This window comes from Neovison vison, chromosome 3 (genome assembly GCF_020171115.1).
Source record: "Neovison vison isolate M4711 chromosome 3, ASM_NN_V1, whole genome shotgun sequence".
Classification (NCBI taxonomy): Eukaryota; Metazoa; Chordata; class Mammalia; order Carnivora; family Mustelidae; genus Neogale; species Neogale vison.
The window spans coordinates 87,105,035-87,119,248 of NC_058093.1; the positions used below are offsets into that span (position 1 = coordinate 87,105,035).

The 14,214-nt window shown below is 36.4% G+C and overlaps 1 protein-coding gene across 5 annotated transcripts in view; it reads left to right on the top strand.

Moving 5' to 3' along the window:
* Nucleotides 1–912: 912 nt before the first annotated feature.
* GTDC1 (glycosyltransferase like domain containing 1) overlaps nucleotides 913–14,214 on the top strand; it is a 334,720-nt gene continuing 321,418 nt past the window's right edge. For all 5 annotated transcript variants that reach the window (XM_044242544.1, XM_044242537.1, XM_044242541.1 and 2 more), the window contains exon 1: nucleotides 913–964. The gene's annotated coding sequence lies outside the window, so the exon portion shown is untranslated. The remainder of the gene's footprint in view (nucleotides 965–14,214) is intronic.

Below are 14,214 nucleotides of genomic sequence, written 5' to 3' on the forward strand. Positions count from 1 at the left end.
ACTCGGACTCTGGGACCACTGTTTAGGGAAATTCTTTTAAGAGATGCATTTGGTAATCCCGTGATTTTGTGTTATATATTCTGTCTGGGAGCCACATTTCCTATTGCTTTGCCAGCTCCTCCTTTTGCTTGTCATGTAGGATCCTTTTTGGGTGAGTTACTATGTTAGTCTTGACCCTGTCAGTATTGATATACCTAAGGATTCTGACTTTAATATATATAGAACAGGAAAGTCACAATATCCACCCTTGGGTATAAGGTAAGAACTTGTTCTCTTCATTCTGCATGGCTTGCAGAGAAGTTAAGTAACAGTTTAACCTGATCTAATGCTGTTAGAGAAAGTAGTGTTAAGGTACGTTAAGGTATGTACCCCAGATATGGAAGTGTCTCTGTACCTCCATTGTTTCCCTGGAGTGAAAACCCCAGACCTGGACAGATTATCCATATGCATTCCAACATGTCTCTGAGATCTTAGATTGTCCTCAGCAGAGGTTCTTGACAGTTTTTTGGATTATGGAACTTTTTGGCAAGTCTGACAAACTATTGATCTTCTCTCCAGAGAGACGTCCATTTACATAAACCCACAAATTTTACATATATCATTCAGAAGCACATAGACTCCACGTACCAAGGATAAGGACCTCTAATCTGAATTCTTCTTATTGTTTTTGAGTTAGAATTGATTTGGAAGCCTTGGAAAGATTGGGGGTGGGGGAAAGCTCTTACCAGTTAAGACTCCAAACATCTCTCTCCTTGGAGGGTCTTCTTCCATCTTAAGAATCAGATTCCCATCCAAGAATCAGACTATTGGGTCGTTCAGGTCTTATCCTGGTCAGGATTCAGAATTCCGCCTGGACTTATTTTCAAAACAACATCTTAATTATGTCCTTTGATCTCACAGGTATCTCTGCATTAGCCTGATTGGATATATGTAAAGAGAAAAATTAGTACCTCTGGATCATCAGGTAAGCAAATGGGACTTTGTTTTAATTTCTCCATTGATTCAGTCCTCTGTCAGTATGTGGCCATTTCCTATCATCTGTTCTTTCTTTACTACAGTGTGGGTCAGTGAGATGATAAATATTTCTAGAGAAGGAAGCAGCCATTCCTGAGTTTTACAAGATTACTTCATCTGCTGCTTGAAGTCAGTTTTCTTTATTTTAATTTTATCTCATTATTATTTCATACATTCACACTTCTATACCAGATAAAAATTCCCTGCTCTTCTTTTTATGTATATACTTTGGAGAGTTGTGGACAGCTCTCATATTGTTCCTTGGTTGTCAGCCAAGTTATACACATTTAACTCCTTTAATCTTTCTTTGTAATTCAGTCAGCTTGGCTGCTTTTTCTAGATTTTCCCCTATTTCATCTGCATCATTAAAAAACAGAGAAAACACGTTATCGCCTGCCTTCTTCTACACCTTTCATTCTTTTTATTTCCTGATTTTGCATCAGATTCCTTGTTGAACTAAAGCCAGCCAGGCATCATTCTTTGTACCACTTTGGCACGACATGAATGCCTTTTCTATAACTATCAGTGTCCCATGCAGTTATAGCATCATTGGTATATCCCAGATGGAAGAAAGGAAATGGGAAAGGGGAACGGTGAGGAGCAAAATAATGCATTTTTTGATTCTGTGGCAGACCGGCCCTTGCCATCCATAGCAAACCATTGTACCTGAAACCTTGATCACAGGCTTTGTCCTCCTACAGGGTTGTGCACGATACTAATTTGAATAACGAGAAGCATGGACTGTGTACTGTTCGAGGTTTGGCCATCGTTCTCACCCGGTTTCTTTTCCACACTCTCCCCCTCCCTCTGCCTTTCCCAACAGTGATCATGACTCGCTATCAGAATCTGTGGCCATGCACGAAACTGGGCGGGGGATCATTTTGTTGGAAATTAGATAGGCTCAGGTGGTCATGCTCCACGCCTGTGTGTGTAACATCGGAGGCAAGTGCTTTCGTTCTTGCTGTTTCTGTAACAGTCGTTGGTCTTCTTTTACCAGCTGATTCAGCGGAGATGGGCAGGAGGAAGGGACTAGTGGACCTTTGGTGCTATTCATCAATGCTGTACTAGTTTCACAACTCTTTTCCTGTCCTGATGGGCAGGGAGAAGCATACTGCTTCTAGATGATGCTGAGCTTAGTGTAAAATATGCCAGCATGGGATCTGGGCTTGTCACAGTTCATTTTTTCTTTTCATTTAGTTTGTAGGAAATGGACTTCTACCTCTACTTATCTTGTGCATTAGAGAGAAAAGGGTCATACCTCTAGGAGCTAATGGCTTATTGGTGTTTTTAGTCACCCGATTCAGGTGGTATATTTAGTTGAAGCTTCCAACAGCTCACACTTGGTTTTCTCATTTGTGTTAGCTTTTCTTCTAGTACAGAATTGAATAGGATAGAAGAGACGGTTTTCCTGTTTGTGTCTGTGGTAACTTTCTAGATGATTTGTGGTTTAATCCTTTAAACATTTTTGATCATTTATCACCTCTTTCCCTGTAAAGGTGTAAAATATTCCGATTATACTGTTAAAATCTTTTAATCAGATTATTTAAGTTTGGAGAAATCAAGGTCCGAATAACAGCTGACACAGTTGCCTCTGAATAGTGACCTAAAAATTGGGACACTTCTATTAGTTCTTTTTTTGCCTGATTTTAGACAAGATCATGTCTGTCATTCACCTGTCAGATTTTAGACAAGATCATGTGATTGTAAATCACATATTTCTTGGTCTCAAGCTTCTTAAACAGGTAAGTATATAACCTGGACCCCTTTTAAGTCTGATTTTTAAAAAATGTTCATCCTTCCTGTGGCTTTCAGCTGCCGACAATATTGTTCTCCAGCTAATTTCTTTAGGCAAATGATAGATTCTTCAGCATAACTTTTGTTTCTTGAGTCTTTTCAGGACTTGTCAAACAAAACAAAATGCTAACCTGACTTTAAGGGGAGAAAAATCCACCTCCCCCCGCCCCGTACTATATTATTCTTTGTTCTCTATGTGCATCAAAGTGACAATCCCACACTGTCTCAATTGAGGGAGTCTAGCACAAAATAAAAAACAGCCTGGCACTGTTCTAGGCTGGCAGCCAAAATGTTTTGTGTAGCTTGGTTCTGGCAGTGGTTTTCATGAGGCAGAGGGTCGGCCCTCCCAGCACCACTGAAGGAAGCAGGCAGCCTTAGTCTTCCCTCCTTATCCCATTTCTTTTCCTTCGTTTTCCTCTTTCTTCACTGAAAAAAAAAAAAACAAACCAAAACAATATTTCATAAATAGAAACATCGTTCTCCTCACAATCTCCACGTTTGCTAAGCAGCATTGTTTCTTCCAGAAGCTTGTGTTAGATTTCCCTTTTCCAGCTCTAAGAGATTTTCTTCACAGTTGCGTTTTTGCCACACTTCTTAGAAAACCCTTCTGAATATTGCTAACTTTGGTCATGTTGACATAGTGGTTTGGATTGGTGGGAATCTTGTCTCCCTTCATAGCTTCTTATTTGAATGGAAACTTTTGAATGACACTTGCTTGTAGTATTATGGATCTTAAGCCAAGATATTTCTTGTTGAGACCAAAAAGTCTGCCACTGTTTTCTATTTTTGTCTAAAACTCAGGGTCAGCTCATAGCTTTTACAGATTGAAGACTCATTTTTAGAATGTCTGATAAATGTTGCTAGGCGAGCAAATGAACTTCCATGAAATATACAGGTGTGTATTTAAAATGTTTTCCTTTGAAGTGAAAATGCAAGATAGAACACAGTGTTTTTAGGTTTCCCAATTCTCTCTAAATTATATCTAGTGATCTATTATTACAAGGGGTGTGAAAATGTAGCATTATGATTTTTAAGTGATGATTTGAGCAGGAGACTAGGTTTTCACTATGAGCAAGCATTCTACAAAATTTCTTAGAATGTTCCTCAAAATGTAAATGTGTTTGCTGTTTTATTAAGCAAAAACAAATGACTGACTTTCAAGTGGTCTATTTTAAAAGTTAGTGTTTTGCAATCGAGATAAGAATAAATAGGCAGAATATGTTTTCTAAGGAGGAGATTGATATTATTTTGAATGATTTTTATTTTAAAAGGTTGTCAATGAATTTTGGCAATAAGAAAATTACTTTGGGAGGAAAAACTCATGAGCTTTTGTAATAGTCCAACACATGTGACTGAAGAAAAGTAAATAGTGGCTCCTGTTAGAGGTATTAATGGGAAGAATTTCTATATGCCATATACGCTGGGAAATATATCTATTATGGATACAGTAAGATCAACTTGTACACTCTAAGAGCTGTTTTTTTCCTAGAGATCTATTTTTAATTTAGAAAATGCTTTAAAATCATGAAAAGGGTTTGTAAAACAGGTATAGGAGAATTATGCATTAAATAAACTCACCTGTTATTTTCTCTCATTTTCAAGACAGATTCAGCAACATATTGGCTCATTAATTTAACAAAACAAACAAGTACTCACATTGCTTTGTATGTATAATGCACATGTTAATAAATGCTACAGTTATCCACCCCCCCATGCTGTTTTTTTAAACTTGTATTTAAGTGCCTATTTCTGTAGAGTAGCTAAGATGAATCTGGGTGGAATGCTTGTTAAGTTTTATCAATTAAATCTTTAGGTCAGTATTTTATGTTTCAGAATTATGACATTTTTTAGAAGGGAAGCCAGTGAAACTTTTTTCTCTTGGTCCCGTTAAGTGTCTGACTGTCTTGAATCCTTCTATGCCAAGGTGTGATAATAGAGACCAAAACTTATTCTCTATGTTCACATGTATTGAATAATGTTCATTGCATATTAAATACTATGCATCAACTTTAAATACATTTTCTCCAGTGGTATGATTTTTATTTGCAATTAAGCCCTTTGTCTTTTCTGCGGTAGGAACATAGCTTTCAGTGACTTAGGAATTGCAACATGAATTGTTGTATTTATTTGTTTATTCCAACTATACACAGAGGCATAGTAGAAATATATTTAAGATCTGTGATGTTTGAGTATTTGAGCAGTTGTTGCTGTTGCTGTTTTGGTAAATGCTATTGAGTTTTTTATTTTTGTAGGTAATAAATTTTACAGTTTTGTTTAATTCTGAACATACATCAAAGCTCCTATATCTTTATAGATAAATGTTACACAGTTTGTAGGAATTATTGTAGAGTAACTTAATCATTATATTTGTAGCAACATGGAAAAATAGCATTATTGAAGGATGCCAGCAAAGTTGGATAAATACTAAATTTATTATTTTAACTAGGATTTTATTTTATTGTATTAAATATCATATTTATAATTATGGATGGTGTTTCATTTCATTTGAATATCAGTACAGGTCTTGAACATTACTCCTGGGTAGGTGGTTTGAATATTTTGTTTGATATCAAATATTGGTAACATGTAAGATATTGATTTCTAAGTTTAAATATTAGTCATCTTTCCTTACACATATGGTACACACTTCAGTGTTACATTTCGTTAGAGAGTATTGCATGAAAGTGTATGTGCTAATTCAGTTGTTTGATTCCCCCTCTAATTTTTGAGACATTTTAATTCTCCCTGCTCGACATATTATCATTCCGTAGAATACTGTCACAAGTATGTCATATGTTTTCTGTGGCATCTCACACTGCTCACTTTTTATCCATAGTACCATATGAGTTCCCCCTTTTTCAGGTTTACACTGCATATTTTAAGCTGCTGATAGTGTAAGTACATTGCAAGGTAAAGTGACATTTAGCTTTTTGAGCTAGGCTCATTTTTAGCATGAGAGCAGGGTGGTTTTTGTTTTTGTTTTTTTTCTCCCTTTTTCCTCTGCCCTAAATCTTCCTGTATTTCCTGTTAAAACAAAGAAATTCAACAAACAAGCAAACAAAGAAATTCAGAGATTTGGCTACAGCAGCAATTGAAATGCATCAAAAAGTGGCTACTACAATACAGTTTTATTAATGAATGATCTACATTGATTCCAGCTGTGTCCATGTGATTAGGCCTTCACCAGGCAGCAATGGGTATTTCCCTATTGCTTTTATTTGATTTCCAAGAATGTGTCATCTGTTACATCAGCCCCTGCCAATATGCCCCCTGTAAAAGTGTTTTGTTTTCTTTTTCCTTCCAAATTTCTGAAGCATAAGTTGAATACCCACACATATCCCTGCCGAAATATTGTTTCTAGTGAATAGTGGCCTAGGTTTCTATGCCTGGTGTTGCATACCAAAATTCCAGAATATAAATTAAAGTAAATGTTTATTAAGTTTATCAGTAAATTCTCAGAAGTGTGGTTGCCTGGTAATGCTAAAGATAGACTATTTTCGCTTTTACATTTCCATCTTAATATTTTATTACTGTGGTATAATGTGTTATAGAGGTGGACAAGCTTGCAGATTGAAGTGGGGATCGTCCAGATTGTTCCCTTCCCTGGACCATATGGTATAGTTCTAAAAGCCTTTTGTACGCTGTCTGTTCAGTTTATTGTAAACTCAATCTTTAGTGCACCTAAAAAGATAACCAAATAAAAACGGGCCTGAGAAAAAGGACCTCATATCATGTAGGGACCCCAGAAACACTTGTTTTAAAGGAGATCACTGCAGATGAAATTGAAGCTGAGATGAGATAAACAAAGGAGGCTTGTCATTCTCTGAATATGCTTTTGAGTTCATATGGATTGTCCAAGATTGCCTTCGAATGCTGGTTTTAAAATGAAGGAATTTATGTTATCTGACTATTCTTATTATCCTTATTTATCCCATTCCTGAAGTCTCATGAAGAAGAGGATGTAGCTCTTATCTGTTTTACAGAGGAAGCTTCTACCTAGGAACAGTGCCAAAAAATATATAAGCCCCAGGTTTTATGAATATATAGTTTTTTTTTTTTTTTTTTTTACTGATTTCAGTGATAATTTCGGGCTGGAACTTTCAATGATTTCATCCTTATAACCATTACCCCTACTCAGAGATAATTGAAAAGTTTCTAACTCCTTTTCATCCTCCCTCGCACCCCCTCCCCGCTTGACCTATTATGGTTCCATAATTCTATTTTAGGAAAATGGGATAAGAAATTGCTTATCCCATATGCTAAGACTCTTTAAAAGCTGGGAATGAGATGATTTCTCCTGACTCTCACTCCCCTTCCCTCCAAAGTAAGCCACTGTTTGAGAAGAACATTAGACATTACCCATTGCTTTTTGGCACAAGAGATTTATGCTGAAATTCTACCAAATGAGTTGAGGGGGGGGAGGAGAGCCTGTGAAGAGCATGATTCTTTACTCTGTCATTACCCTGAACCACTGAAAGGGTAACTGAGAGGAACTCAAATGTTATTGGAATGTGTAATTTCCTTTTGAATGGCCACAGTGAAATATGTTTGAACAAAAAAGGCAGAAAAAGTATATGTGGCTTGTGGAGCTGATGGTGATTGAAATTAATGAATCTTTCCAGTTCTCTATGATTGAAATTATTCTAAGAATGGTGCATATTCAAAATCTGTCCAACAGAAACCTATAGAGGGTACTATCTTAAGGAGTTTACTCAATATAGGTAGAATCGCACAATAATTTAGTAATGCTGGTGGTAAATTAGACACAACATAATTATGGGATTTTTTCAAGTTTAAAAAAATTTAAAAACAGAGTAACTGATTTCAAGTTGCTGAGGAAGTCTTTCCTATTTAAAAAAAAATACTGTTATCTTGTGGTCTTTCATTTATTTGGCAGCTACTTTCTTAAGTGCTCCCACAATTGAAAACATAGTTTATATTTTGATATAAGCTAGGTTCCTTCCTTGTTCCTTCCCTCTCTCTCTATTCTCTGTACTTATTCCTTTCTTCCTAACCTTTGGCTATTTGTTTGTATGTGTATATTACATACATGAATGATATATACCACTCTATAAAAAATGTTATAGGTTTGAGGATCAGTGAGGAAGAGAAATAAAAATCTTGTAATGACTTTGCAACAAATGGATTTCTGTGGAGGAATTAGAACATGCTTATTTAAGTAATCTACACTATTGAAAATTATAGAAACGTAAATTCAAAATTGTTTTTATTTCTTCTAGCTAGAAGAACTAGATCATAGCCTAAATCAAGTTGGACAGTCTAACTCAAGTAACTCTTAGCTGCAACTTCCTTTTAATGGTAAAAATGCTTCTGGCCTCAGGTAGTAGAAGGTCTTACCGATGTGACTGAAATCAGTAAGGGTTTCATTTGTCTCATGTCATAAGAAGTCTGGAGGCTGTTAGTTCACAGGTAACTGATGCCATCAGGGACCCAAGTAACATCTCCTCTCCCATCCTTAGCACATAACTTTTGCCTTTTATTTCACAGATGACTTTCATACCCCCAGAAATTGTGCTTACCTTTAAGCAGGAAGAGAAGTGAAGGATGCTCAGAAGCCTTTTCCTCATGGGAAGCAACCTCCCCCTTCCTTCACTCCCCCTTTCTTTTTTTAGAAAGGGATGTCTGCTTGGAGGAGATATCTCATTGGCCAAAAGTATGTCACATAATTACCTCTAGTATGAGAGGAAAAGTATTTTAGCCATCTTGTGTCTATTTTGGAGGAAGACAGGCAGAAGAAGAATTGGAATGCATGTCCAGTGAACTGTCCCAAAGTTATCTACCATACTTCTCAATTCTTTTGTATAATTAGTTGCTTAGACCTTTGAACTTTCTGGGTACTTGGTGTATAAAGTGACTTGTTGGTTCCCTTTTGACATCAAGTACGTATGTTTTGGTTTTGTAATGTTATTTCTCTGTCTGATGACAGGAACTGTAATTAGGTCATCTTGGTGTCTTTACATTTCGCACAGTGTCTAGATGTGAACCTTCAGTTAACACTTGTCAGATAAATGAATGGATGAATATTAAGAGATATATTTTTAATATTATTGGTGTAAATCATTTTTACATACAAAGGATACAGTAATAATTTTAATTTGTGAAAGGTTATAGATTATATTTTATTTTTTGCTGTTGCTTCTCTTTTTATTTTTATCTTTTAAATTTAGATTCAGTTTAGTTAACTTATTAGTTTCAGGGGTAGAATTTAGTGTTTGCATATAACACCCAGTGATCATTCCATCAAGTGCCCTCCTTGATGTCCATCACCCAGTTACCCCATCCCTCCACCCACCTCCCCTCCAGCAACCCTCAGTTTGTTTCCTATTGTTAAGAGTCCCTTATCATTTCTCTCCCTGTCTGTTTTCATCTTATTTTTCCTTCCCTTCCCATATGTTCATCTGTTTTGTTTCTTAAATTGCACATATGAATGAAATCATATGATATTTGTTTTTCTCTGAGTGGCTTATTTTGCTTAGCCTAGTACACTCTGGTTCCCTCCAGGTTGTTGCAAGTGGCAAGATTTTATTCTTTTTGATGGCTGAGTAATATTCCATTGTATATATGTACCACATTGTCTTTATCCATTTATCTGTTTATGGACATCTGGGCTCTTTCCATAGTTTGGCTATTGTGGACATTGCTGCTATAAACATTGGGGTGCAGGTGCCCCTTTGGATCACTTTGTTTGTATCCTTTGGATAAATACCTAATAGTACAATTGGTAGAACTGGACTACATTTTATTGACTTTTTTGTTTTTGCTAAGGGAATATCAAAGTTGTTTTGAGTGGAATATACTCATTTACAAAGGTTATAGGAAAACCCTCAAAATGACTTAACACCAGTGTTTTTATTGGAGAATATTATTCCATGAGTAAATACAAATATAATTTCTTTTCTTTTTTTTTTTAAGATTTTTTTTTATTTATTTGATAGACAGAGAGAGATCACAAGTAGGCAGAGAGGCAGGCAGAGAGAGAGGGGGAAGCAGGCTCCCTGCTGAGCAGAGAGCCCGATGTGAGGCTCGATCCCAGGACCCTGAGATCATGACCTGAGCCGAAGGCAGAGGCTTAAACCACTGAGCCACCCAGGCACCCCCAAATATAATTTATTTTTAACTTTTTTGCATAGACCTTTGTTTAAACAAGGATATCTTGCAGTTGTCATATATTCAGAACTCTGTTTTTGAAGAAGTAAACAATTTGAACTTATTAACATGGCAATCAGATAATTTGATTATCTATATTATTCAACATTATATCAACATTGATGTTGATTTACAAGAAGGAGTTATTAGATCCTTGGTAGCTTTATGGCAAAGAGCACACTATATCACATTTTATCCTAGATCGCATTTTGGGTGTTTCTTTTAATTCTTATTTTTTCAATATGTATACAAATAGTAATGTACAGTAGAAAAATATGTCTGTACAAGAAATGCAAAGAAGTCATCTTTATATCTGCTTGCTTTGTGTAAACTGTTTTAGAGGAAAGCAGGCTACCTCTTCATTTGAAATCTGCAGAAGACATGCTGAGTGTAACCTGATGGTGTGAGTCAGTGCCTCACAACTTGTCCAATGCCTAACTTAAATTCCTTTTGTTATATTTCCGTTCTGTTTCTGTTATTTTGGCCTCAGAGGACAAAGAAAACAACTAGCCACTATCTCCCATACAACGTTCCTTATATAGTACCATTTTAATAAATTCCTCCCTTTTCATTCATGATGGCAGTGTTGTTGGTACCTTAATTAATAAAACAACCTGTGCATGGATAGAATTTATCTCAAAGCAGGGAATGTATTCAAGTATCTGGAACTTAAATTTTCTATCTGAGCAGTTTATAGTCACTGGAAATAAAGAAAGCCCTTTTAACATTCAGAAGCAGTCCTGTAGAGAGAGCTCCTACATAATCACAATTTAGGCAAGATACTTTCCTAGATTTGGACTCAGAATTGGGTAATGATTGCCTCTTTTGGCCTGTATGCTGCTCTTCTGGTCATACTTTTTTTTTTTTTTTTTTTAAGATTTTTTAATTTATTTATTTGACAGATAGAGATCACAAGTAGGCAGAGAGGCAGGCAGAGAGAGAGGAGGAAGCAGGCTCCCTGCTGAGCGGACAGCCCGATGTAGGGCTCGATCCCAGGACCCTGGGATCATGACCTGAGCCGAAGGCAGAGGCTTTAACCCACTAAGCCATCTAGGCACCCCTTCTGGTCATACTTTTGGAGGGAATAATTTATGGGCCAGCACTTTGCACTTAAAAAAAGAGTGTTGAGCACTTTTTTCATCTTTGTATTCTTAGCCATCATTACAGTATCTGGCACATAATAGGAACTGAAATTTTGTTAAATGAATTGTTTTAGAATCCCTCGGTAATACTTCCTAATCCAGGTGGCTTTATGCTTTACGTTTCCCCATTCCTCTTTAATTTAGTTTTGTGCAGCCTAACGAGCACCCATAGGTGATTTTTTTTTTGTTTTTATCTTCTTATTCAATAATATCTCCAGTGATTCATACTTACCTGAATAGTTAAATGCAGTAGTAGTGCCTGGACAATTTATTTTATGATGCTGCTGTAATCTTTAATCCAGGAATCTACCCCCTTCCCCAGAAAGTGAGGGCTTATTGTAGCCTATTGATGAGAATTCAGGAGTACATTAATGGAATGCCTATCATGTATCAGGCACTTTGCTGGATTATGAATAGATATAAACATAAATCGTGTGCATGCTTTGCTACCAAGAAAGTGACATCTGGTTGGGCAGACACACATGTGTACTATTAACCATCGTATAGGTAGGATTGCGATAACTGCTCTAAGTGGGGTATAAGCCAAGTTTGGTGGTACACAGAGGAAGGAATAATTGCTTCTGACTGGCTGACTGTGCGTGAGCAGTTGACTTAGGCTTTTGTGGGTGAGATGGAATTTGAATGGAGTTTGAACTATATGGAGGACTTTGACAGGTGGTAAAAGTGGAAGGTTTCTAGGAAGAAGAATGCACTAACAATGTTTGGAGGCAGGAATGGGTATGGAATGTTTTTAAAAAACATCGAAACATTGTGTTTGGATAACAATATGTCTGGAATTGAGGTTAAGTAGGAGCTTGTAACCAAATTTTCAGAGATCTTATTTCTTATTAAGTATTATTTTCTCTTTCTTCTGTAAGAAAAATCGTAGGTGTTTGAATAGAAGACTGACATTAAGGAATCTGAAAGTTTCAGAAGAATGCAAGCAGATTAAATGTAGCGGGAGGTGGGGAAGACAGCCAGAAGCTGAGGCCCAACTGAGGTTGAAGGTGATGAGGGAGGCTTGGAAGGAGGACCTGATAACCGGTCCTCCTTGATGTAGGTCAGCTCAAAGCCCTGTGGGTTGTTGATTTGGCGAGTTGTGCGGCAGCGTCCTGGCTGCCAATAGAGGGCGCTTTCAATTTTGAGTCTTCTTTCCACTTAACATCATTTTGGAATACTGTGGAAGATATCACCTTTCCTCACACCTGGGAGATCAAGTATTTTAGCCTGAACTCTAGAAGAAAGTAAAAGGAGAAAGGAGTTGAGTGGTTTTTGAGGAAGTATCTGCACAGTTCTTCATCTCCTCTTTCTAGTGGGGATTGTGGCCCTCTGGACTTTCTTTCTTGGTTCTTAGCTCATTGGCTTGAAGTAGAACTTGCTTTTGGTCCTTTTTTGAGACCCAGCTCAAATGTTTTACAATATTATCACTCAGTCATGTAATTATATCCAGGTCTGAGGTCAGAAACTATATTTGGGTCATCTTGATACCATAAAATAGCATAACTTTTAGAATGCAATCATTCAATAAATGCTTGTTACATAAAGGACATTTGTTTATGCTTTGCAGTCACAGACCATCTTACTGTCTTGCACATGGCAAGCATGTTCACCTCAGAGTCTTGCTGTGCCTGTTGCCTGGAAGGCTTTAGATCAGATCTCCTTAGCACCTCCCACCCCTGTACCCCCCAGCACCGATCTGATTTCTGTTTAGATGTCATCTCGGCAGCGACGTGTTCTCTGACAACCTTGTGTAAAATACCACCCTTTCCCAGCCCCAGATCTCAGTGGCTCTTTTTATTCTATATCACCTGTGCTATGTTTTTTAATAGCACCTGCACCCTCTTATGTACATCTACTTGATGATTGTCTTTTTATTCCAATTAGAAAGAAATTGCTTGTGATAGCAGGAACATTTGTTTTGTCATAGCCACAAGCACCTGGAACACTGTTGGGCACATAGTGGGCACAATAAATATTTGCTAAATGAATGAATGAATGACAAAGATCAGACTGAAATGGATAATAAACACGACTATGCTGGTTTGTTTATAGATTTATGCAAGCAATGGCATCGTTGTTATTACTTTTATAATATCAAATCGTTAGTATTGCTCTCAGAAAAATAAAACAAATTCTATTTTCTATAGATTGCGCCTGTGAAATCTAATTATGGATTAGTTTTTGTTTTAAAAATATTTGAATGCCAAGCATATTCAGTCAGAAAACACTTTTATTATCCATGCCAGCTTAATTTTTAAGGCAGTGAAATGGAAGACTGTCATTTCAGCAAGCAACTTATTTTCATTTGTGAGAATGGAATATTTTGAATATTCTAATTGATTTTTGAGGGTGATTTTTTAAGAAAATAATCCTTGTTTCTGTACATTGTTGTTTGCCTTTAAGACAGAAAAAAATTAGAAACAGGCATGGAAATTATTTGCCCAGAAAGGTGAGAACTTAGAGCTGACTGATAAATGTCAGGAAGAAGGGACAGTCAGTTCCAGCATAAAAGGTAAATCTTAGGACACTGAAAACTTTAAAGAAGATCTGTCTTCAAAAAGTATTTTATATGCATATTTAAAGTTTGCAAAGACATCCTAGACTGTCATGAGCCCAAGCCTCTATTTTATTGTATTTTACTGCAAATTCACTTGGATATTTTTCTAGAAATCTTAAGTCTGTAATTTGGCAGTAAAAAAGTTGGTTATCAAATCAATATTATTATATGGCTTTTAGTGTCATAAGAATTCCCTTTTGGAAACCTATAAAAACTCATTTTTTCTCACCATAAACTTTATCTGTCACTTTTCTATAAGGTCAGAGTACTAATGCTGGAGGTGATCTGCTCTGGGACAGAGAGTCAACAAAGTGGTCATAAAGTTAAAAAATGCCACATGGTGCTTTCCTGAGATTAGGATTTCTTTTACATATCAAGTTTGTGCTAATTTTAAAATATGGAATGTTATATATTGTTAGGTGTATTCTTAGTGTTCCTTTAAAAATAGATGAAATGAAAAGCTTATCCCTAATTTTTGCAGTTACATATTTCATATTTTTGTTAGTACTTTTGGATTTTCTGGAGGCTAATTCTTAATTG